The sequence below is a fragment of the Pimephales promelas genome, chromosome 25, assembly GCF_988280905.1.
Source record: "Pimephales promelas chromosome 25, fPimPro1.hap1.1, whole genome shotgun sequence".
NCBI lineage: Eukaryota > Metazoa > Chordata > Actinopteri > Cypriniformes > Leuciscidae > Pimephales > Pimephales promelas.
This window is the reverse complement of record NC_142793.1, coordinates 24126392-24151886: the sequence shown is the minus strand read 5'-3', so window position 1 is coordinate 24151886 and position 25495 is coordinate 24126392. Positions and strand designations below refer to the sequence as shown.

Genomic DNA, 25495 nt, shown 5'->3' with positions numbered 1-25495 from the left:
GTAACTACTTAGCAATGTAATAACCATTCAGAACACTTTAGCAACTACATAGCAACAACCTAGAACGCCTCAGCAACTGCATAGCAACAACCTAGATAACCCTAGCAACTGCATAGCAATGCAATAACCACTCAGAACGCCTTAGCTATTGCACAACCCAGAACACCCTATCAATTGCATAGCAACCAACCACAACACCCTAGCAACTGCATAGCAACAACATAGAACACCCTAGCAACTGGATGGCAATGACCTAGCAACCACAGAACCAATGCTAAAAACCCCTCAGAAAACCTTGTGAAAAAGTGAATACACTAGCGTGTGTTTTGACACCCGCCTCAAGGCCTTTTAAAGGTATGTCAGTATTGAAGCTTTGAAGATGTACTTGCGTACTTATGTTTCCCAGTAACAGAACCTTTTAAGACGTTTCCCAGAGGACTTTTCGAATGATGCATTGCCTCAAAATGCCTCCCTCTGAGAATGGTTTTGCTGGAAGGCTCTGAGAGACTCTTCTTCCTCCGCAGATCCTGTCGGTCAGAGAGACGGTCATAGCAGCTCTGCTCAGCAACACACACGGTCAGCTTGTGTCACAGGAAATGCCTCATACTCCAGGATTAGACCGAGGTACTTTCACCTCCCGCTGAGAACATTAAAGATGTGGAAATCCAGCGAGAGAGAGAGAGAGAGAGAGATAAAGACGAGCAGGGACTCGGGGATTTGTCGCTGGCTATCTGGAGTGTTTGGGTTTGAAGGGTTTTTTTATATTCGGATTGTGAGAAAGCATTTCTGTTTGATGTGTTAATATCAACCACTTCAAAGGGAAAGTCTCACTTGCTCTGTCTCTTATCTCTCTGCTCTTCTTCTCTGAGGGACGTCAGGCTTCGGTTATACCTCAGTCACGTCGATGTGTCGTGAGGAGAATGGAGACTCGAGGCCACGGGCAGCTCTTCAACAGGGGCAAAAACTGCACTCGAAAAAATGCTTGGCTGTTTCAACCCAAACTTGGGTCAAATATGGATGAACCCAGCTGTGTGTTCATTGTTTTTATACATTTTTAACCCAACGGTTGGGTTTGTCCATACTTTGACCCAAATTTGGGTTAAAACAAATACTTTTTTCGAGTGTTCACTGAGCAACATGAATATGTGTCTCGTACTAGAAGAAAGATGAAATGCAGAAAAATCTTGGTTATGTGAACATTAAGAATGTCTTATGCTTTCTTAAGCAAATCATAATTTGTTTATTATTCCTTATTTTATTAATAAAATGCAATAATACATTTAAAAAAAAGTTTATATATAAATGGTATAAACACATAAAAATGTATTATTTATTATTGATTTTCTTTATATATACACTCAAAAAAATGCTGGGTTGTTTTAACTCAATTTTGGGTCAAATATGGACAAACCCAGCCATCGGGTTACATTTTTAAATTAAATTTTTTAACCCAATGTTTGAGTTTGTCCATATTTGACCCAAAATTGGGTTAAAACAACCCAGCATTTTTTTAGAGTGTATATATAAAGTTTTGCTAATGTTCCAATTAAGTTATGAAAACTTAAAATGCAACGTTCTCTGTATATTCCAAATTTTAAACTTTAATGTTACTTTAGAACGTTAAAACATTCCACTGGAATTCTTCAATCATTATGGGATGTTACTTTTGAATGTTCTCTGAACATTCCGAAACCGGTAAACATTTTTGAAAAATAACATTCCACAAATATAGCCTATATTTTAACGTTTTGATGATGTTATTAAAGACCAGATAAAGTTCGTAACTTTGACTAAACCTTGACAGAACGTTCAGTATTCTTGTTTTTATCAGATTAGTGTGTGTGTGAGATTTATATTCAAGGTTAGTGTGTGAACTTTTGACTGTCTGGGGCCTCTGGGCTCTGAGTTTTCTGTGATATCTGACAAGCTTTTTACTCTGAGGAGAGAACACAGCTGGAGCTCTCAGTGTGTGTGTGTGTGTGTGTGAGGGTCATCTCTCTACAAACGTTTAAAGACTCAAACTCTGTCCAAAACCACAGACAGCTGCATTGCTGTCCAGTTAGTCAATAACTCGTTCCTCCTAAAGAATCTTAATGATGTAGAACTAATTCAGATGAGCTTCAGTCGAAATGTGTAATCACTACACTGAAAAATGAAATAGTGTAGAAACAGGTTTCACTCCGATATTGTTTGTTTCAAAAACAATTACAAAGAAACGGCAAGTAACACATTTAATTAAGTGATGTTTTTCTGGTAAAACATATACTAAAATATGTGTTACAGTGTAAAATTCTTGTTTCTCAGTTGAATATAATATAATAAAAAATTCAAATGCACTGTATTATAATTCTATATAGAACCTTAGAAGGTTCTGTCAGGCACTTCATGTAGATCCTTTTAGGGTTTCCCACCATTTAGTTCTAATTAATAATTAAGTTTTCATTTAGGCCTAGTTTTAACTAGGCCTAAATGAAAACAAGGTTAACACTAACCTTGAATATCAATCTCTCTCACACACTAATCTGATAAAAAGTCTAGGTCTTACGGGGTTGGTACAGCATGGGGGTGAGTAATTAATGACTTAATTTTCATTTTTGGGTGAACTAACCCTTTAATAGCAATTTCTTAGTGTATAGCTAATTTGCATGTTCACTCTTTTCTATTCATTTTTCCAGTTGAATTAAAATGCATTTCTTCAAGCGTTATTTCCCCCACACAAAGGCCATTTCCGAGCACGTGTGTATCATCAGATCCGTCCATTGACAGTGAGGTGTTGTGCTCGTGCACCTGTCGGCACAGCTCTGGCTCTGGGGTTGAGTGCTGCTTTCATGCACATCGCTGTATAATGTGGAGGTAATTTGAGGTCTGTCTAAACATGCCTTTGATTCTTCACGTACAGCACGCAACAAAAAAAACAAGCGGCGGATGCATCCTTTTGTTGCTGTTCGCCGTCAAATTAGTCCGCGGAGGAGCGAAACAATGCCACATCTGCACGAGATCCAGCGCGTTACCATCATAATGCTCCACAGATGGCACTGAACACAGGAAGGATTCAAGCTTATGTTTTACCTCATTAGCTTCCCCTCCTCCAACCTCACACATCTCACCGCAATTACTCATTAATTAGCATAGCAAACGCTGCGCTGACCACGGAAAACACAGATGACAGTGGAAATGTATTTTCTCGTGACAATTACGGATTGAGAATGAGAGAAGGCCAGAGCAGTCAATAATTTTAGCACCAAAATTGCATAACTTCATGTTTTTTCCTTGAAATGACTTAAAATATCTTGAATGTAACCCGACACCACTTTAAAATATCTCGAATGCAACCCGACACCGCCTTAAAATATCTTGAATGTAACCCGACACCTCCTTAAAATATCTTGAATGTAACCCGACACCACCTTAAAATATCTTGAATGTAACCCGACACCACTTTAAAATATCTCGAATGTAACCCGACACCACCTTAAAATATCTTGAATGCAACCCGACACCGCCTTAAAATATCTTGAATGTAACCCGACACCTCCTTAAAATATCTTGAATGTAACCCGACACCACTTTAAAATATCTTGAATGTAACCCGACACCACTTTAAAATATCTTGAATGTAACCCAACACCACTTTAAAATATCTTGAATGTAACCCGACACCTTAAAATATCTTGAATGTAACCCGACACCACTTTAAAATATCTTGAATGTAACCCGACACCTTAAAATATCTTGAATGTAACCCGACACCACTTTAAAATATCTTGAATGTAACCCGACACCACTTTAAAATATCTTGAATGTAACCCGACACCTTAAAATATCTTGAATGTAACCCGACACCACTTTAAAATATCTTGAATGTAACCCGACACCGCCTTAAAATATCTTGAATGTAACCCGACACCACTTTAAAATATCTTGAATGTAACCCGACACCGCCTTAAAATATCTTGAATGTAACCCGACACCGCCTTAAAATATCTTGAATGTAACCCGACACCCTTGCCTCATTTGAAATCACTGGTGCTTCTGACTTCACAAATGACCTTGAAACCAATCAATCAGATCAAAGCATGGATTTCTGAGCTGAGGGGAGTAAGTGGAGGCGGGGAAGCGCGTATAGGGTGTGGAGTTACATTCAAGCTATTTAAGACATAAGGAAATGATTTTACAATGAAATAACTTTTAAATATGTAATTTTGGTGATCAAAGATGAGTTTTAAGTATACACTTATTGACTAAGAACTTCCTGTTTTTGTTGCTACATGGCGTCTGAAGCACCAGAATCCTTAAATATTAATTTTTCTGTGATGTCAGGGTTATGTTTTCCGTTGGCCAGTTTTTTCCGTTTGTCTCATTGATTCATCTGTGCTTTATTAATAAACTCGTTAGCTCCTTTGTTTGCCCTCTTGATCCACAGTTTCAGTCTGTTGCTTATAGTGTTTAACATCTACACTATTAAATATTGTTGGTTTAACTTAAAAAAATTAGTAACCTGGTTGCATTCAAATTTTAAGTTCATTGAAATGGAAAAATTGAGTTAATACAATAAAGGAGATTAATTTAATTGCTAGAAACTCTAAATATTATGTTCTCTGAACTACATAAATTATCTAAGTTGATTTGACAAAAGAAAGAAAATGTGATTACAAATCATTTTTTTACAGTGTAGAAGTGGTTGTTTATTCTGTTTTCCTTGTTTGAATTCACAATTAAAAGACTGTTTTGTTTCCTTCATTGCGTGAAAGCTTGACAAATGTAGTTTGAACACAATGCAAATCGCTAAATCTGCTAAATGCATGTATATGTAAAAGTTATGGCTCTTCATATAATTGTGATATCTGTATGTAAGATGTTGCTATAAGATTTAGAGCTTAACACCAGCTGTATGCCTTATTATTGACATCATGCATTTCTGATCATTCACATTTCATGATGTAATATTTCCCTTGTCCATGAGTCTGAGATGGAGGCGGTTGTGTCGTGTGTGTGAAGGATTGGATGTAGTGGCCATGGGAAGATGAAGTATAGCAGGAACGATTGCCTCCCTCACAGTGTGAAAATTATCCCATTAATTCACTTCCCCCGGCTTCTCTCTCTCTCTCTCTCTCTCTCTCTCGCTCTCTCTCTCTCTCTATCATATCCTTGTTGCCGAGGCAACGCTTGGAATGCCTCTATTTCCCCATCACCCGGAGCCCTGAGTAAACAGAGGAGATTATCATTTCTTGTTCTGTGACAGACACTGTGTCGCGTCTGCTTGTCGTAACGCTTGCGCTCTTGCTCTCTGGGTTCCTGCCGCTGTGTGACAAACATCAGATGTGACATCGATCCTCACAGTTATGCAGTGTGAGGTTATCGATGAAAGGGATTTTAAATCACAGTGTCTGATGATAAGAGTAATAAAACACGACATTTGATATGAGCCGTTCTATTTGATTTGGTTTAAACTATATAAGCTCTGTGTTCCTCAACTGGTCAGTGAAAATACTGATAAAAGTGTCTGATAATCTAAAAAAAATTAAATAATAATATAAAACATACAAGAAATAGATAGATAGACAGACAGACAGATATATTGACAGACAGACAGATAGACAGACCCACTCTAAAAATGCTAGGTTGTTTTTAACCCAATTTTGGGTCAAATATGGAGAAACAAACGTTGGGTTAAAAATGTAATAAAAAATGTAACCCAATGGCTAGGTTTGTCCATATTTGACCCAAAGTTGGGTTAAAACAACCCAGCATTTTTAAAATGTGTATAATTTAAAAAGTTGAAGTAATTATTCAATCAAGTTTAATATTTCAATTACCCTACCTATATTTTTAAATTAGATTTATTTTATTTTATTAAAAATTACTTAAATAAATAACCACATTTCACAGTAATCATTCCTGAATGGGGTATTTATGTGTGTTTTAGGAATAAACCTGATTGATTTATTAAACTTCTTTCTTTAATTTATTAAACTACTTTTCTTTCTTTCTTTCTTTCTTTCTTTCTTTCTTTCTTTCTTTCTTTCTTTCTTTCTTTCTTTCTTTCTTTCTTTCTTTCTTTCTTTCTTTCTTTCTTTCTTTCTTTCTTTCTTTCCCCGCATCTCAAACCCAGATCCACCGAAGTCCAGTTCCGGGTTTTCCGGCTCCGTCGCTCCGCTCCAGTGGATCCGCGTCTCCGGGCCGCGAACCAGCTCATGTCGGGTTGCATTGCTTCAATGTCTCACGGTGAGAGAAGCAAACAAGCGTAAAGAGCCATTAGAGCTCAAGCAGAGGAACTGTGTGTGTGAGTGACTGCAGATATTCGGGACATACTCTGATCATTGGGATTGTACTGCGTTGAGAATTAAGGAGACTTGCTGTTCTGAAACCGAAGGTGAATGTCGTTTTTCCAGCTGGTATTTGTGCTGGTTGCACTGGATTTGGAGTAGATCTGGACTGTTTTGATGGCTGCAGTCCAGTGAAACCGGCCTGTCTTTGGATCTACAGCAAGTGTGTTTGTGTGTGTGTGTGTGTGTGTGTGTGTATGAATGAATGTATGTATGTGTGTGTATGAATGTGTGTGTGTGTGTGTGTGTGTGTGTGTGTGAGTGAGTGAGTGAGTGTGTGTGTGTGTGTATGAATGTGAGTGTGCATGAATGTGAGTGTGCATGATGAGTCCGTATGTGTGTGTGTAACCCCTGCACATTTTCTTGGAGGGCTATTTTTCGTGTGTTTTGGATCTATGGCATGCATCTAGATCGGGCTGGATCCTCTGGGGGGTAAGTGCTCATTTTTATTATGTTTTATGTATTTTGTGAAGGATATTTGTGCTGCCACTTATCTTGTGTCTTTAGCTTTAGCCGTCAGGATTAGCACTGCATTGACCTCATGGCTTTATTCCATGTTTGCACACCTTAAATGTCATTGTAATGGTGCAAGAGTGTGATTTTATTTAATTTTGGCAATTTAAAATGAAACATTAATATGTAAGTTACACGTGTTGGTTTAGATTTCTTTTTAAAAACGGTTTACGTGTGTTTTGGTTGATTTTTGGCGCTTTTTACGTTTTATCTCAGGTGTATTTTGGATGTTTCATGTCACAAATATATATTCTTGTGTGAGTTTGTTATTTTTTGTTTGTTTAAATTTCTTTACAATTAAATCAGTCTGAATGCTAATGCTAACTGTTCTTTGTCATATCCGCCGTTAGCTCTGCTAGCAAACCTCGAGTGTCTTTAAACGGTATACTGATCATTTGACAGCGACAGAGGAGACGTTTGTGTTTTTATTGATGAGAGGTTTGTGATTGATCTGTTGGGTTTGATTTGTGTGACTGTTAGATCAGTTATTCTTGTGTGTGTGTGTGTGTGTGTGTCTGTCTGTGTTAGAGAGATAAACTCGTGCCTACAAAAGCTAAAGCGGCTAAACAACGTGTGTGTTGAATAGAAAGACACAAGATTCACTCACTGTATTTCTCACAAAGTCATATAGCAGTTTTATTGTATTCTTGAAGTGTCTTCTAATATCTTAACTGCCATAACCCATAATATACATATGCCATAACTGCCATATGTATATTATGAACCATGGTAGGACATCATCACTTATTGAAAAGTACCATGTTTACCATGATATTAGGGGAGAGTGGGGTAAAGTGAGACATTTTTTACATTTGCTCTCCTCTAAGTGAGCTAAAATGATATATCAGTAAGATTTATACATTTCCCATTAATTCAGGATGTTTTCTACCAATGGAAATTATCTGAATGTATTCAGGACGAAGGGCAGTGAAAATATGATTGTTTTTAAAAAAGTGGTCTTGTGTCTCACTTTACCCCAGCCCAGGGGTAAACTGAGACAGACCAGAGAAATCAAGGGGGTAAAGTGAACCAGCTGGGGGTAAACTGATCCACTTACTTTTTATCAGAGCCCTAGCTCCCTGGAAAGTGGACGACTGGTATCAGTCAGGAGTGAGTATGGGTGTGTTTAAAAGGAGAAAAGTGATTTCGACAAATACATCCAGCCTAGGTTGGAGGGCCCTTTACGAGGGCAGGCTCGTCTCATAGTAAAGCCTGGAGAAACGGCTACATATAAACTGTCTAGAGATGAGATCAGTCGCTCTATCGCTGAAAGCCTTTCTCTCGGACTTGAAAGGCCACCATGTCCTGGTCCGGACAGACAGCATGGCAGTGGTGTCCTATATAAATCACCAGGGCATTCTCAGGTCAAGCAACCTGCACGCCATGGCCAAAAAACGAATTTTATGGGCTCAGCACAACCTGTGCTCCCTAAGGGCGGCGCATGTGCCATGCATCCTGAACCAGGGAGCGGATATGTTATCTAGAGACAATGTTCCCCCAGGAGAATGGTCTCTTCACCCACAGACGGTTCAGCTAATATAGAGCATCTTCGGCAAGGCAGAGGTCGACCTCTTCGCCTCAGAAGAGCAGGGGTGTGCTTGCCCATGATTGGCCGAGCCGTCCGCTGAATGCATTCCTTCCAGTCACAATGTTACCACAGGTCATCGAATGGATCAGGGAGAGCAAGTGTGTAGTTCTACTAATAACCCCTCTCTAGAAGACCCAGTTATGGTTCTCCATGCTGGTACAGCTGCGGTGGTGCTGAGGAGAAACCTCCTCATGCAGGCAAACCGATTAATTTGCCATCCCCATGAGGCAAGAGCACTGTCAACTAGACGCCTCTACGCTCAGAAATGGGTGGTAATTTCTGGCTGGTGCGCTGCACGGAGCCTGGACCCCTATTTGTGCGAAGTATCGAGTATACTCGCCTTCTTACAAGGGAGTATGGACGTGGGTCGTACCCCCTCCACATTCAAAATGTATGTGGCTTTGATCAGGGGATCGCTTCAGTCGACTTAACCTGACTACCTTTGGCTGAACTGGCCAATAAAAAGGCTTAGGCCACACCCATTTTGGATGGCTCTGATATGCCAAGGCACGAAGCAGCCTGATTGGTTCTTTCGTCTGAGCCGCCTCTCCACAGGTTCATGCAAGTTGCCACAGCACATCCAATGTCCGCACTAGCCGTTCATCTGTGTCTGCTACAGCTGCTCAGCGTTTGAAAGATTTTGGCTTCAATACTCCACATTTTTAAAACAGACCTCCTCTTCTCAATATCTTGTCAGGCTTGTCAATAATTCTATCCCTTGCAGCTGCTCTTATAGACATATTTCCTTCCTTGACCTCAGCGGCTGCACTCTCCATCTCCTCAAGGGGTGTTTTGCCCCAGGTTGTCTTCCTGGTGTATTATCTTGGCATGATGGCTTTTCTACAATGTCAATGACATTAAAAAATAAAACATATGTAATGTAATATTACATTAAAATATTTTTAAGACTAAACTTAACTTGTGCCTCATGTCTCACTTTACCCCATAGTATTTGTCTCACTTTACCCCACTGCCACATTTTAGCAAAAAACGATCTCTCTTAGTAATTCAGGATACTCTTCAGCTATCATCATCACATGGATTCATATGTTAATAGTTCATCAACATGTATGATATACATTTTTCTACCTGAATCAATTTGCTTTACCACAACAGTTGATTAAGTTGACAGCAAGAAAATTTACTTTTACATGCAAAAAACATATTTTTGTGAAAAAAACATGTTTATAACAGCACCATGAGCTCCTCTCCTTTATGGCCAAGGGGAAATGGAATGGGCTTAAAAACATAATGGTCACACAACCACAAATGTGTTTGGTTGACTAGATACAGGGGGTGTCTCACATTACCCGATGTCTCACATTGCCCCGCTCTCCCCTACCGTGCTTTTGGACTCGTATAATGATAGTTACTTGGTATTACCATGTGTTTGGACTTGTCCAAAAACTTGTTAAAACTGTGATAAATGTTCCATGGTGTTACCATGTTTTTTGGACACGTATTGTGGTATTACCATGTTTTTGGACATGTACTACGATAGTATTGTGGTATTACCATGTTTTGGATGTGTATTATCATAGTATTGTGGTATTATCATGTGTTTGGACATGTCCAAAAACTTGTTAAAACTGTGGTAAATGTTCCATGGTGTTACCATGTTTTTTTGGACGCGTATTGTGGTGATACTATGATAGTATAGTGGTATTACCATGTGTTTGGACATGTACTATGATAGTATTGTGGTATTACCATGTTTTGGATGTGTATTATGATAGTATTGTGGTATTACCATGCTTTTGGACACATATTATAGTACTGTGGTGTTACCATGCATTTGGACATGTACTATAATAGAATTGGACGTGTCGTGTACTATGATAGTTACATGGCATTACCAAGTTTTGGACGTGTACCACGATACGATAATGCTGTAGTATTCTTGAAAGTACGTTGGAAAACGATTATTTAAATTCAATAATGCATAGTTTTAGTGTCATAGCAATTAAAATATCATAGTGACATCATAGGGTACAATACATTAGAGAGTAGAGTACCATGGGATAATCATTAGTGACTGATATGACTTTATGACTTCTGGCAATTCAGTGATAGCAAATACAGTATATAAAATGTTTGCTGCAATATTTGCTCTGCTCACTAAAATGTTTGATAACAGAAGTGTATCAGTGGCAATGCTTTCAGTGCGTTCTAGAGTTCACATTGCGATGAAAACAGTTCGCACACACTCATACCATAAGCAGTCATAATATTTCTTGATTTACAAACCTTATGACTTCTGTTGAACACAAATGGTACGTTATTGGATGTTTCTCAGAAAAGTCATGCATGTTTTTTTTTGAGTAACTGATGGCAGAATTGTCTTTGTTGGGTGAATAGGGAACACACACACACACACAGATTGAAAACTCTCAGGTTTCAGCTGTGCATTTATAAAGCAGTTTGGTGGAACGCAGGTCATTTATCAGGAGAAACGGCAGCTTGATGTGTGTTGGTGTCAGTTTATCTTCCTGCTGCAGTAATTGTGTCCTGTTTAGTTTGCTGAAGGACAGAATCATCCCGCGAGTGTCTTTCCTCATTCCTGCCCTGAAACCGCACAAAATCTTTGTGAAAGGGAGCCAGCGTTGACATTTTGCCCATTAATAATCAGAGATTCTGACACACACACTCACACACACACACAGAAAAGCCATGAACATTTACATTATGCATTTGGTAGACGCTTTTATCCAAAGCGACTTAAACCCCCTTTCACACAGCTCGTTGATCGCGGGAAATTGCCAGAACGTCTTCTGTGTGAGCGCAAACATGACCCGGGATTGACGCCGGATTGGGGATCTAGTAAGATTGCCTGTGTGAACAAAAGCCGCAATCAATGCCGTGTCGTAATGATGACGCCGAAGCCGGGTAAGAATGCGCAAGCGTGGTTTATCGGGAGAGAAGACGCTGCTGAGACATTGTCATATCGATGCCATGTATTATTTAGGGCCGACCGATAAAGGATTTTGAAGGCCGATACAAATATTTTTGGGTTTTAAAATCCGATATATCGGCCGATTATTTTATTTATTTTTTATTTTTGAAACTGGACATGATAGTCACAAATTTTGTCATGCTTATTTGAGTTAAGAGAACTGATGGGGATGTTCTTTTAATTGTTATTCAAGCAATGTATGTATCGTGACCAACTCAACGAGTGTTGCCAACAGGAACGGTGTAGAGTGCCCTCTGGTGGACAAACTACACAACTCCAACACTCATGACATGGTTGAAGCGTGTTTCGTCTGTTTTTATTTTATTTTTGAAATACTAATTTATCGGCCAGTAAATAGTTTGGAAAATGCCTAATATCGGCAGACCGATAATATCGGTCTGCCGATATATCAGTCTGGCTCTAGTATTTTTACAGGTTGTGTGTGAACACGCTCTCAATGGCAGTGTGAATGAACCAAAATCAAACGAACACGGGTCACTTTATCCGTAGAATCTCTGTGTGAAAGGGGCTTTACATTGCATGGTACACATTTACATTCTTATCAGTTCTTGCTTTCCCTGGGAATCGAACCCGTGACCAAGCGCCAGCGCTCTACTGTTTGAGCTACAGGACAGCTTCACACACCACACAAAGCATTTACACTTTAATAATTAATAATTGCATTAATTATTCAAGGTCTGCCAGCTCTTGGCGTCGATGGAGTGGACCGAGGTGCTTTTCCGCAGGTTCAAAGACTCTCCGAGTCATTACGACTAATGTAACATCATCAAGTTCAATTCACTCAAATTGCTGTCTCTTGACATTTGGCAGCGTCTGTTTCCATTAAGTCCAAAACAACAGTTTCTGCCAAAATATCACAATGAAATAATGCCAAAGACGGTCTGATGTTTTGCTGAGGCTCCATATATTCTTTGCAGACTGCGATGGCTGAATGATTGATAAAGCAATCCAGATGTATTAAAGTACAACTGCAACATTTCTATTGTCTAGTGAAATTATGCCGCAGAAGTATAGCATACAATTTAGTATATTCATCTTTCAATTAGGACTGTCACTAACAATTATTTTGACGATTAATCGGATAAATTTTTTGGCGCTAATACAACGGTTTGCATATTTAGAGAGTCAAGACACATTGATGTATTTTCCTGTGTTGGCGATTTGGCGCAGGTTTATAAATGATTTACTTTACATTTAACACAAAGCACGTCAGACTTCATATGCATTTCCCAAATACACTTTATTAGAAACCTAAACAAATGGCATATGCATTGCAGAGACTGAATTAACTCTGAAATTGAACTGCAGACTTTGTGATTTCACAGTTGTTATTGTGACAGCCCTACTTTCAATATGCAGAAAATGCTGTATATGACGGTGAAATGGTTTCTTGTTCAGTGAGAGTGTGGTTTTATTCTATAAGTGCTAATATCAAGTATAAAAACAAACTCATAAAGCTACGGTGTGCTAGCTGGAAGTGCTAATGTTTGAGTAATGGGTGCAACTGTTCGTTCTCTTATTGCTATTGAAAAACTCATAGTTCTGGATATGATAATTCAGTTCCAGAAATGAAATGAACACGTTTGGAAAGTACCTGACTTTACAGCATGCTTTTAGGGTATAGGAGTAGCATTTTGAATTGTTCTCGAGCACTGATCAGTGTGTGGTTCTCTGATTTGTGTGCATTATTACATAGAGAGTCATCTCGGAGACCGAAACTCTGTTGTTCGACTCTGGATCTTATGTCACCTACTTTCCCAGGATTGCTTCTGGCTTTGTGCGGAAAAGCACCTGAAATCTGAGCTTTATAACTGGCCTTTATTCAAGATTTGCACAGCATTTTTATTTAGTCGGCGTTAGTTTTGCTTTACAAGCATTAACTTAATTATGCCACTAAAGTTTGGTAATTTTGAGATTATTGTGATTATTATGTTAACACTTTACAATAAGGTACATTTAGATAATATTTTAACTACACTGTAAAAAATTGGGAGTAGGATTTACTTGAAAAAACCTTGCTAAACGATCTCACTCAGAAAAGGCTAGTAAATTTACAAAGATTTGCCAAGTAAAAACCTAAACATATTTATCAGTAGCTTTAATTAGAAATCTTTAAGTTAAATTTACTTGGAATGTGGAATTAAGTAAACTTTACAAAAAATAAGTAATTTTAACTAGGCTTGTAAAAGGTTGATTAATACCGATTTCCTTTGCCTTTGTATTACACTTCACTAAAACAATTATCTTGAATTTTATTAGTCATTTATAGTATGTTCTTTACTTAGATCATCTAAGTAATTTATATATACATCATGTCAGACTTTAAGCCTTATGTGAATGCAAACACCTCAATACTTGGTAGACAATACACAATGGTGGTAACATTTGTTGGATCGTTTTTGTGTTTGAATGTGTCGTTTTAAGCAAAAAATTTACTCGAAATGTCACAAAATGGCAATTTACTAATACTGAAAAAAAAAAAAAGATAAAACAGTGTAAATACAGCTGAAAACCAGTGAAAAATGAACCTCATTAATTACTCAAGGTCCAGTGCATGATGGGAACCCCAGTATCAGAAAAGTTGAGTAATTTTTACTTAATTTTATTGAGTTGATATTACACTTTCATTTATACTCGCTTGAAATAAGTACTGATATGGAATTTACTTAGTTTTTTAAATTCTTGCCTGAACTAACTTTTTCAAGTAAATTACATTGGGTTTTTTCACTAGTATTTACTTCATTTTTTACAGTGTAGCATGAAGCAACACATATGTTACAGTATTTATTAATCTTTGTTAATGTTAGTTAATAAAAATCCAGCTGTTCATGTTAGTTCACGGTGCATTAACTAACTAATGTAACAAATACAACCTTTGATTTTGAAATTAATATTATTAATGTTATATGTTATTATGTTCATTCTTAGTTCATGTTAACTAAGGTAGTTTACTAATGAACTTTGTTTTAAGTATTATTATTATTATTAATAATAAAAACTAGTTAGTTATTGAACAATGCTGTTTTTTTTTATTGCGTTGCTCTCGTTTCTGTTTTATCAAAGCACCATCACAGTGATTTAACCCAATTTTGAAGTAGACTTTGGACTGAAACTCTTTACGGATCATGCGTTCTGTGGTTTTCTGGGTAACTTGTGTTCAGTGTAGTTTGTAGTCTTGGTTGGCACCAGGTGCAGTTGCGGTCGGAGTTGTCCTGATCCACAACAAAGCCTCCTGGAGATAAATGGCTTGCTGGGGATTTCTATTCCTGCGGTGAGGTGAGCTCAGGATAACGTCTGCAAAGTCACTCTCTCTCGCTCTGACATTTTGTTATCGTGCTGCCATTTGGCTGGAGCCCAAGTGGATTCTAGCAGAGTGAAGGACGAGTGTTGTGAATGACGGGTGCGAGTCCTTGCACACACTCTGGAGCGAGATGCCATTCAAGATTTTATTTTACACCCCTCATAAGAGCCATGTAAGTGTCTTGAACCGCAGTGAGTTACGACTCGCTGTTGGGGGACGATTTACATGTCAGTTTCATTTGGTAACCGATTCCACAGTCCATATCTGGCGATCTGTGGTTACGTTGTACATTATTCATTGACTTTTACTTGAAGTTTACACCATGATTGACGGGAGTTTCATGGAGTTTTATATTTTTAGCAACAGTTATGAGTTTTTATTGTCTGTTGCATCTGGCTTAAGGTTTTTAAATTAGTTTTCTTGTTGTAGCATCAATGCATCAATGGACTTTTGATACTTTTGTGTTCTTGCTAAACCTCCCAAAAAAGTTCCAAATGGGCTTTAAATAACCAGTTGGAGACCGGGCCTAAATATGAACACTCTGGAAGTGTATAAACAGTCTCACTCGCAAGTTGGCCGCTAATATTTTTTTAAATTCTGACAATTAGTGGTCGACAGTAGAGCCAGACCGATAAAGGATTTTGAAGGCCGATACCGATACAAATATTTGTTGGTTTTAAAATCCGATATTCCGATATATCGGCCGATATTATTATTCTTATTTCAGAAATGCACAACAAAATATTAACAGATTTCCCTAACATTAGTTATTTGTAGTTATTTATGAGTTTTAACTAAAATAGTATGATAATGCATTTTAAAAAGAAATTTGTTTCTATTGTCTCAACAGAACACAGGAACACCAAAATATGTTAAAGTTCTGATAAATTAAATAATAATTAGTCCCTACATTGCCTTATAGTTATAAGCTACCTCATAATTACAATGTCATCTTGCTTATCCCTTTACCTGCACTTTTTGACAACACTCATGACATGGTTGAAGCGTGATTCGTCCGTTTTTATTTTATTTTTGAAATATTCATTTATCGGCCATTATAACTGCCGATACCGATATTTTAGAAACTGCCTAATATCGGCCAATATATCGGCCTGCCGATATATCGGTCTGGCTCTAGTCGACAGATATTGTTTTTTTGATGACCAATGCCGATTTCTTAGAGAGCAGGGTGGCAGATATAGATATATACACACTTTCGATTTATTTTAATCAATATTTAATAATTTATAAATAAATTATAAAACAAATCTTTAAAATAAACTGCAATCCTATTAGAGTATTTTTCACAAATAATGGGGATTCGCTCCTCTTTCATGTCGTTTTGTGCTTGAGTGGACAAATTCTTACCAAAATAATGTAAAAGAATAGGCCTAGTGAGTACAGAGTAAACAGTTTAAGTTTTGTCTTAAGTGTTTTTTTTGTGTAACAGTATCTGTATCCCTGCATTCGCTCTTAAAGTGACAGCAGCCTAATAGTCCTATTTGTTTTTTAATGTTAATCAAACAACAAAGAAAAAAATCACTCACTGTTCTTCACTGAATACATTTTGTAACTTTATTAGGGATTAATTCTTAAGGATGTTTAATTTACACAGTGAAGGCTATGCAGTTATTTTACATTTTGCTTTGCTTGCTTTAAACTTTAAATTATGTACCTGAAAATTACTGTAAGATCTTCCTGAAAAACATAAAAAGCAGTTTTTCATTTGTTTGTTTGTCATATTGTATTTATTTGTGCTTTTGCTTGTAATTTAACTATTTGTTCTGTTTACTTGTTTTTAATTTATACTAGTTATAGCTAATAGTTTTAGCTGTGGTATCGAAATTGCAATTAAGAATTGTGAATTTTCACCGATATCTAAAATTTGGTGTCATTACGGCAAAAACGCTTTCCGGTACATTTTCTGAAGTCACCATTCATTGGCAGGTTTTAGCCCCTGGTTGTAGATATGATTGACCAGACAGCGTTCTGTATTGCTATATATACTTCGTAGTTGAATTTTAATAATACATTTTCTTTGTTGCGTCACTAGTGTTGTTTGAAATAGCCAAACCTTTGGGCAAGAACTTTTCAGTCGGTCACTTTGGAAAATTGTTTATTGCTATTATTATTATAATAATAAAATGCATGGGGAATCTTCTAGACAATGGTATCTGCATTGGATATGGCTAATTTTATGCTCATTTGGCACTTGACGAGTGTTTAATTTGTACCCGGAAACGTTTCGTCTTCACGCAGAGCTCCTTGTCAGTTGCAGATGCTGCTGATTTGTGTTTCCTTGCCTGTTTGTTGTCATTGTACCTCCGTCAGTTGCAGATATGGAGACGCTGGCAGATGTGCTGAGATCTCCTCTTGTTAATGTGCTAAACTGCTGTGAATGTGGGGGACGTCGTCGTGAGACTTGGAGTGCGAGGAAGTACAAACATCAGGAGAATGATTTGAGGCATGCCTGGCTTCATCTTTATTTAATTACACCGTTATTTTTGCATGGGCTGTTTTCTTTCTCCAAGCAACTGATGGTGTTAATCTTTATTGAAAATTTTATTTATAGATGAAATTTACATCTTTACAATATACAGCTGCTTGAGCAGCATTCTGCATTTTTTATTTCCAATGTAAACATTCAAACTCTGTTTGCACATTTGTGTTTGCTGCAAGTTCTTTTCTGTGGGTTATTGTGCTAAAAATGGCCAATTATGCGCAACGAAGGACATTCTGTCACTTTTTTGTTGATTTTTGAGACATAAGTGTTCATTGAATCGATTGTAAAATCGATTTTCCATGTCTAAAGACGTTTCCATTTTCAACACCAGATATTGGCAAATCCACGGACACCTAACAGGCATTAGGACGAGCGTAAAGAGGGCGCTTGAGACGCACAAGTCAGCAATATTTCTGATGATTTATTGGGGTGAAGTTTCTGCACAATGACAAACAGGAGCGCAACATTCAGGGATTGAGATGAACACCCTCGATTCGCCAAATGAGGGTACAAATGAACTTTGGAGGGAAACGCTTTCAAATCACGAGCCAATCTGCCGTGTTTCTATGTTTATTTTATCTGTTAATATTAAGTTTTTCTTTTTTTCTTAAATGTTTCAATAAAACGTTTGAATTAGAGCCCGACCGATAAAGGATCGTGTTGGCCGATACCGATACAAATATTTGTTGGTTTTAAAATCCGATATTCCGATATATCGGCCGATATTTTTTTTTTTTCAGAAACGCGCAACTAAACATTAACAGATTTCCCTAACATTCGTTATTTGTAGTTATTTATGAGTTTTAACTAAAATCATATGATAATGCATTTTAAAAAGAAACTTTTATTTTATTGTCACAACAGAACAGACTGTTGATAGTGGCATTAGCTAGCTTTGTGGTTAGCTAGCTAGTCTGTCAACTACACTGTAACAACGTAACGTAACTATTACTAGCTAATTCCGCTTCACTCTCGGCTTATTTAACAGCAGCAAAACTGGACATGATAGTCACAAATTTTGTCATGCTTATTTGAGTTAAGAGAACTGATGGAGATGTTTTTTTAATTGATATTCAAGCAATGTATGTATCGTGACCAACTCAACGAGTGTTGCCAACAGGAACGGTGTAGAGTGCCCTCTGGTGGACAAACTATACAACTCCAAGACTCATGACATGGTTCAAGCGTGTTTCGTCCGTTTTTATTTTATTTTTGAAATATTCATTTATCGGCCATTATAACTGCCGATACCGAGTTTGGAAAATGTCCAATATCGGCCGATAATATCAGCCTGCCGATATATCGGTCTGGCTCTAGTTTGAATTAATAATTAATTCATTATTTTTGTAAAATCCATTTAATTGACGAGCCAATTGCTTAATGACATCATCCTCCACTTGTGATGATGTTTTGTGCTTTTAGTTTTTTTGTCGGTGTTCGCGCTGGAACTTTCCGTCCTTAAAGGGATACTTCAGGATTTAGCATTAAGCTTTGTATTTGTAGAAAACCTGTAGTATTTTCGAATTACCGTGCTTTCCACCCTCATATCCCCCTGAGACGAGAGATTTATGTATATTTTTTTTGTCTGGACAAAAATCAATTGTCATTTTGCGTCATCATAGGATTTTTTTTTGTCCAGAGGCTAAGGACTACAGTCAGTAGTCGGGTCTGTCCCGCATGTCCTCAACCCGCCCACAGAGGGTGATCTCACTCGGATCGGTGATCAGCCCCAAAAATCCTGATCGGAGCACCCCTAATTTTTTCACATTTCTTCTACATAAATGACCCATTTTAAATACACATTCATCTTTCCAGAGTTGAAGTATCCCTTTAATTTAAAAAACATTCATAGCATATTCTGTGCAAAGCATATTCATTTTGTAGAAGTTAATTAGTTGCACTGCAGATCTGGAGTGTCCCAGGAGAAGCGCTTGTGTTGTTAACGTGAGCATTTATTTGCAGTGATGTATAGTTGGGCTCACGGCGGCCATGTTTGTGTGCAGGGCTCGAGCTGTCACTGAATGTAATGGTTAACTCGAGCTGTCATGCACAGGCTGTCATCAGGCCAGCTCAGCTAATGAGTTTATTTTCCTTCCCGCACTGATGCTGCTGAGATATGTCTGCTCTGGATCTTATCTTTATGGGATCAGGACCTTGAAGAAACGCATGCTTAACTCAACAAGTAAGGCTGCGTGATATGGGAGAAAAAAGTTAACAGCATTTTTGCTTTTTCCTTTAACAATCAGAACAATGACAATGATGAAAAAAAAATAACCTATGACAAAACAACTGAATATTTGAGTGAATCAATGAATGCAGATTACACTCCATAACTAATAACTTTGGTGTTAACGGGTCATTGACTATGAATGCACTTCATTAATTACCTTAAGATGTTCTTAAAGTTGTCCCCAGGTTTTGTCTCAGATTTTCAATATTAAGTTGCATCAATCTTTCCAATGCAAGCATGTTTTTCCTTTTTTATTTATTTTAAATTTATTTATTTTTCCCCTTATTAAAAAATGCTATTCTTGTTTTTAGGACTTTTGTATTTTTATATCAATATAGCTATAAAACAATAATATTAATATAATTTATAATATTATTATTATTACTAAATAAAAACAAAATAAGAAAGAACCCTATTGTAATATTTCACAGTATAATACAAAATCTGTAGTATTTGATAAAATTAATATAATAATACTACTACTAATATTATTATTATTGTACTCAACTGCATAATTACAATACTAATATTTATGGCTTTGTTACTTTGTTCATTTTCGAACGTTAAACCTCCAAACTTTTATTTTGACACAGTGCCATGCTTTACTTTGAAACATGCAGCGCATATATTTTCGTTTATTTAATTTGCATCCCACACGATTTGATAATCTCTTGATTTTTTTTTTTTTTTTTTTTTGTGTTATTTCGGTTCATCAAGAGTGGGCAAGATGTGTTTGCACTTCGGTCCGGTTGGTGTCTTTGTGTTTTCAACTGTTCTTTCTTAACAGAAACCTGATCTGTTAGATTAGCTAGAGGAATCTGTCCGAAAACGTACAAAACTAATGACGTTCCTCAGTTTTCTTACTTCTGTCCTCGAGGGATTGTTCTAATTAGAGTGTAAATAAACCGGTTGTGATCTGGCATATGTTCTCCGCCGCGAACGTTTTCTGAACTCCCTCTGCGTCTTGAAGACTTTCCACAACAATCAGGCGCAGATACCAACTGTAGCGTTTAGGAAATTCAATGCATGTAAATGAGATGGAAAAGGGGGATGTTTGCGCGGTGTGAGGACCCAGGTGATGTCGTCCCCCTTCAGACTCGCTCGGCTCTCAGCGGAGACTCATTTAGGTGAAGCGGAGAGAGGGAATTAGATTGAGAGGGTTTCACATCTACTGACCGCCGACTGAACCCGATGACTGACAGGAAAGTGACAGCGAGGGAGAGGGAGTGGAAAAGAAAGGTGAAGCGAGAGATTGGAAGAAACATATTTTGTATCACTTTCCTCCTGGACTGGACTAAACCGTATTAGTGGACTTTGTCTGCAGTGCCTTGTGAACTCTGATGACATGTTAGGCCTTGTCCACACTAAGGCCATGTGTCCACCAAAGCATTTTTAGTCAGCTGGAAACACCTAGTTATGGGCGCTACAGAGCGTTTTGGCAGCGCTGCGTTTTTTCAGTTGAGACACTTGCTTGTTATTAATCGGAATAACTGCAAAAGTGTTACTAGTATCTCATTTCACACTAATTTAGTTTCTTTGTTGATTCTATATTACAATATTGTTGCAATGTAACGTATTTTCTATTTGTGTTTCGGTGGCTTTGAATTGTCCAAACGCCATTCAAACTGCTTCCTACGGATGCGAAAAATGCAGAAAATCGAACCCGATATGATTTTTTTTTTATGACCGACGAAATTTTTGGAGGCAGTGTGCATGCATGATTGACATAACGTGAGGTCGTATTTATTTTTTAACGCGCGAAATTTTGGGACGTGAATTTCGGACTCGGACTCAAGGAACTTTACACAATTTATACAATTTACACACAATAGCTTTTTATCGATATTTAGAAAATATTGCAAAAGTTTTGCGCTTAAAAAAAAAAACATTTTGGCCAATTTTTCTTTTGCCACATCCTCCATCTTGGACTTTTGCACTGACATTTGTTGCAATCCATTTTGTGATTGACTACATAGGCAGCTGACTTCTAAGGTAGTCATGAACAGCCCATTTTGCTTTAGCTGCTGTCTAGGTAGTCTGCTCACTAGGTTTTAGGTTGAGTCTAGATTGCAGGAGCTGTGATTTTCACTTCTGGAATGGCAGCTCATTCAACCTCGTTTTATGAGGTTTGAAAGGATGTTTGCAGTGCTTTGGCCCCGTCGCTCGATGCTTGACCCAAATACCCAGATTTCTCTTCTTTGACTGCTTGAGTACTTGGTTGATTTATCTGTCAAGCACTCTAATTAAAAATGGCCAACATGCACAAGTTTAAATTATGCCTGTAGATCATGGGTTTTGTAATGCTTCTGTTGACGGCTTCTCCAAACGGTGGAACGGATCGTATTTGATCCGTGATCCAAACGATTTACATGATGATCATGTCACACTGCAGTTGATGCCTGCCTAATATGTCATCTACTCATTTCCCAATTAAAATCAGCTTCGAAAGTAAACACGTTTGGTGAGGATTTTTGACTGAAATGTTGTGACCATTGTGCCGAGTGAATCTGCTCCACTACAGCGCATCTGTGTTTGGCTCCCAGCCTCCCTCTCCGTTTCTCTCAAACCCGCCATAAAGATCCTTTTATCCGTCTCCTCCCCCACGGCCTCAAAGTCCTGCCTGACTCAGAGGCGGTTTGCTGACAAAAAAGACAAACAACATGTGAGATTTTCACTTTCGCAGTGTTGTGGCAGCTATGGCTCTACGTTTTTTAGCTGTTGGCAATATTATATGCCTCAAAATATAAAGTAGTTCAAAATATTCAGATTTATTTGTATAGTGTTTTTCAAAATAGAGTTAAGGTTTATAATATCTTCATATCTTCATTGCCTTATAGATGCATTTAGCTGATTAGAGCTGGGTGAAAATATAGTTTACAATTTGCTATGGTATAAAAAATCAAGCAATTGTGATTTGCTATGTAGTAGCCTATATGAATAAACTGTGAATGCAGATAATGTTGGACGTACTTACCGGTATGTATTTTACTAAGAGTTGGGTGAGTTGAAATAGTGGAAATCAACAATTTTTACTGCATCAATACAATATTTATTTTCAAATACTTTACTGAAACGCGCTAAGTTTTAAATGCCGCAGGGACTAAACGTTAAAAGTTTCTGACTTGATTGTGATCTAAACCAATTGCTACTAACAGTCAATATAAAATATTAATAATATTTGTTGCCTAACTTTAAATCACAAGTACAATGATTATAAATATACAGTATATCAGGAATATTTGATCTAGATGTGACATATATGCACATACACGTCTTGTGGAGATCGAAGAATCCTTCCGCGTTATAATGGGACCAGATTTCCCAGAACTCTTTGCATTGATTATTGTTATTGCATTCATTCCTGATTTGGCAAAAAATTACTAGAGATGCCCGATATATCGGCCGATGTATGATGATTTTCAGTGTTATCATATTCCTTGAAATATGATTGGAATCACTTAAAAGTAAAATGCAGTTCAGTGCAACATGTGGAGCGAGTCTGTCATATCGGCTATATAAAATTGTGTGTTTAAGATGTGGCTTTTAATGATGAGAATTGTTTTTGTAATCAGGCTCTCAAAAATTATATAAAAAATTGGATTTAGATTTATCGGCCAATGTATCGGTTATCGGTATCGGCCAAAATGTTCATCAGTGCATCCCTACTGTTTACTACAGGACCTAAAACTATAAAAGTTAGGATGGTTTCTTGTTGAGGATGTTTTTAGTATGCTAAATTTCCTTGCTGAGATCATTAAAGCCTCTCAGTTCTGCTTCCCTCTTCAAATCTCCATTGTGAAGTTGAAGCAGCTTTAGCGTTAGATCAGAAGTGTGAGTGAAATGCCCTCTCAGTCATTGTTATGAGCTCCTGGCACATTCCCTGTGGGGGGAAGACAATTATACGCTTCCTCTGAGCTGGGTCATGCAGAGGCGAGGGTGGAGGCGACTGAACAAAGCCTGCTGGGAGGTTGCTGGTTGAACACAGGAATCTTCCTGTTTGTGTCTGTCGTCTCTGAAGGGATGACTTCAGTACATCTAGAAGACAGCTGGCTGGCTGGCTAAACCTCTTTAGTCGAGTTGCCTTCAGGAGTTTCAGAAACGTTCTGAAGAATGTGCCAGTGTTCTATTTTTGTAAATAACTGGCTAACAAGTTCCAAAATTCAAAAGCATTCTAATTAATTGACCGGTACGGCTGCTTTGTATCACTGTGTTCTTGGGTAATGTAATTGAATTTCTGGGAAATCGCTTTGGATAAAATCGTCGGCTAAATGTATAAAGCATATCTACGATTTGACTTAAGAAAGCCTGTCACTGAGAAGAGAACTTCAAAGTGTTGTCAACTTATGTTTACCACAGACCTTATTTCACTCATAAATTGAAAAAACCCATTAAAAAACCCATAGGAAAATCTTGAGGGAACAAGTGGGGAATTAGTCTTCTGAGTTTTGACGTCATTCCTTCACCACTTTATGAAAAATCAGAGGTTTTACGAAAGGGTTGTGCGCCATTCAGAATTTACATCACAATGTTTTTAAAATTCCCGAGGGTTCAAACCAGATGTTGGATAGATTTGAAATTCCACCTATAGCCTATAAATTACTTTATGTATTTAATAGGGATGCACCGATATGAACATTTTGGCCGATACCGATAACCGATAATTCTTTATATTTGAAAGCCGATAACCGATATATTGGCAGATAAATCTAAATCCAAATTTGTATATCATTTTTGAGAGCCTGATTGCAAAAACAAAAGCCTCACAATTAAAGCCACATCTCAAACACACAATTATAAATTTCTCATTATAATTTCATGTAGCCGATATAGCAGACTTGCTTTTCTTTTTGAAGTGATTCAAATCCTATCTCAAGCAATTCAAAACCATCATGTTGAACAGTGCGCATCTGAAGCGTCTCAGCTGAAGTAAATAATGCATCTTCTTTAGTATTTAGTATATCTGCCAAATCTTTTCAGGCCGATAACAATAGCTAACATTATACCGATACCGATTTGGTTGCCGATATTTAGTGCATCCCTAATACTTAATAATTGAATTATGTGCAACATGGTGTAAGAACACTTCATTTCCCAGAATGGCTTGAATTGATTGGAATTTCTGTCATTACCTGGTGTGAAGAAGCCGTAAGGTTACAGAATGAAACGTGTAGGGATGCACCGATATGAACATTTTGTCCGATACCGATAACCGATAATTCTTTATATTTGAAGCCGATAACCGATATATCGGCCGATAAATCTAATTTTTCCAATTTTTATATAATTTTTGAAAACCTGATTGCAAAAACAAAAGTCTCACAATTAAAATCCATTCCCTAACACAATTATAATGTTCTCATTATAATTTCATGTAGCCGATATGACTTAACTATATTTTCCTTTTTGATTCCAATCATATTTCAAGCAATTAAGATCAATCATGTTGAACAGTCCGCACCTTAAGTGTCTCAGGTGTCAAGTGTTGAAGGAAATAATTCATTATTTATCAGCTTTATTATATCAGCCAAATTTTATTATCGGGCCGATAACGATAACATAAAAATGAGCAAATATCGGCCGATATATCGTGCACCCCTAGAAACGTGTATTATGCTTTTCTTGTTGATTTGTCTTTGTGGTGTTTCACAGTCGATGTGTCATGTGTTGTCGGTTTGTCTAAGTATCTTGACAGAGCAGCTTTAAGGAGCAGGTCTCTTTGTAGTGGCAGGATAAAACACAAACAGATGAGAAACCGCAGAAGGTCAGAGACGTTCTTGCCTAGAGGGAGATAATCAACAGCAGTCCTTCTTGAGAGAAGTCTCTAAAAAGACATTTCTTGAAGCTTTGATGACATCCAACAGCTCAATGCCTCTAATCCTGCTTTTCCTTTCAGTTCAGTTCAGATACCTTTATTAGTCCCCAAGGGGCAATTCAGTTTTACAGCCAACCCATCCATAATAGTTAAAATACAATAACACACAATGAATAAAAGAAATAAATACTCACTCTTTCGCCGTATTTCTCAGATGTTGTGCCATATTTCTGCTGGAATGGACGGGA

The 25495-nt window shown here is 37.5% G+C and overlaps 1 protein-coding gene across 1 annotated transcript in view; it reads left to right on the top strand.

Annotated features, from left to right (window-relative positions):
- The first annotated feature begins 6231 nt into the window (after positions 1-6231).
- The window catches only part of znf609a (zinc finger protein 609a), a 104357-nt gene continuing 85093 nt past the window's right edge, over positions 6232-25495 (top strand). Inside the window, exon 1 of the mRNA XM_039647941.2 lies at positions 6232-6758. The gene's annotated coding sequence lies outside the window, so the exon portion shown is untranslated. The remainder of the gene's footprint in view (positions 6759-25495) is intronic.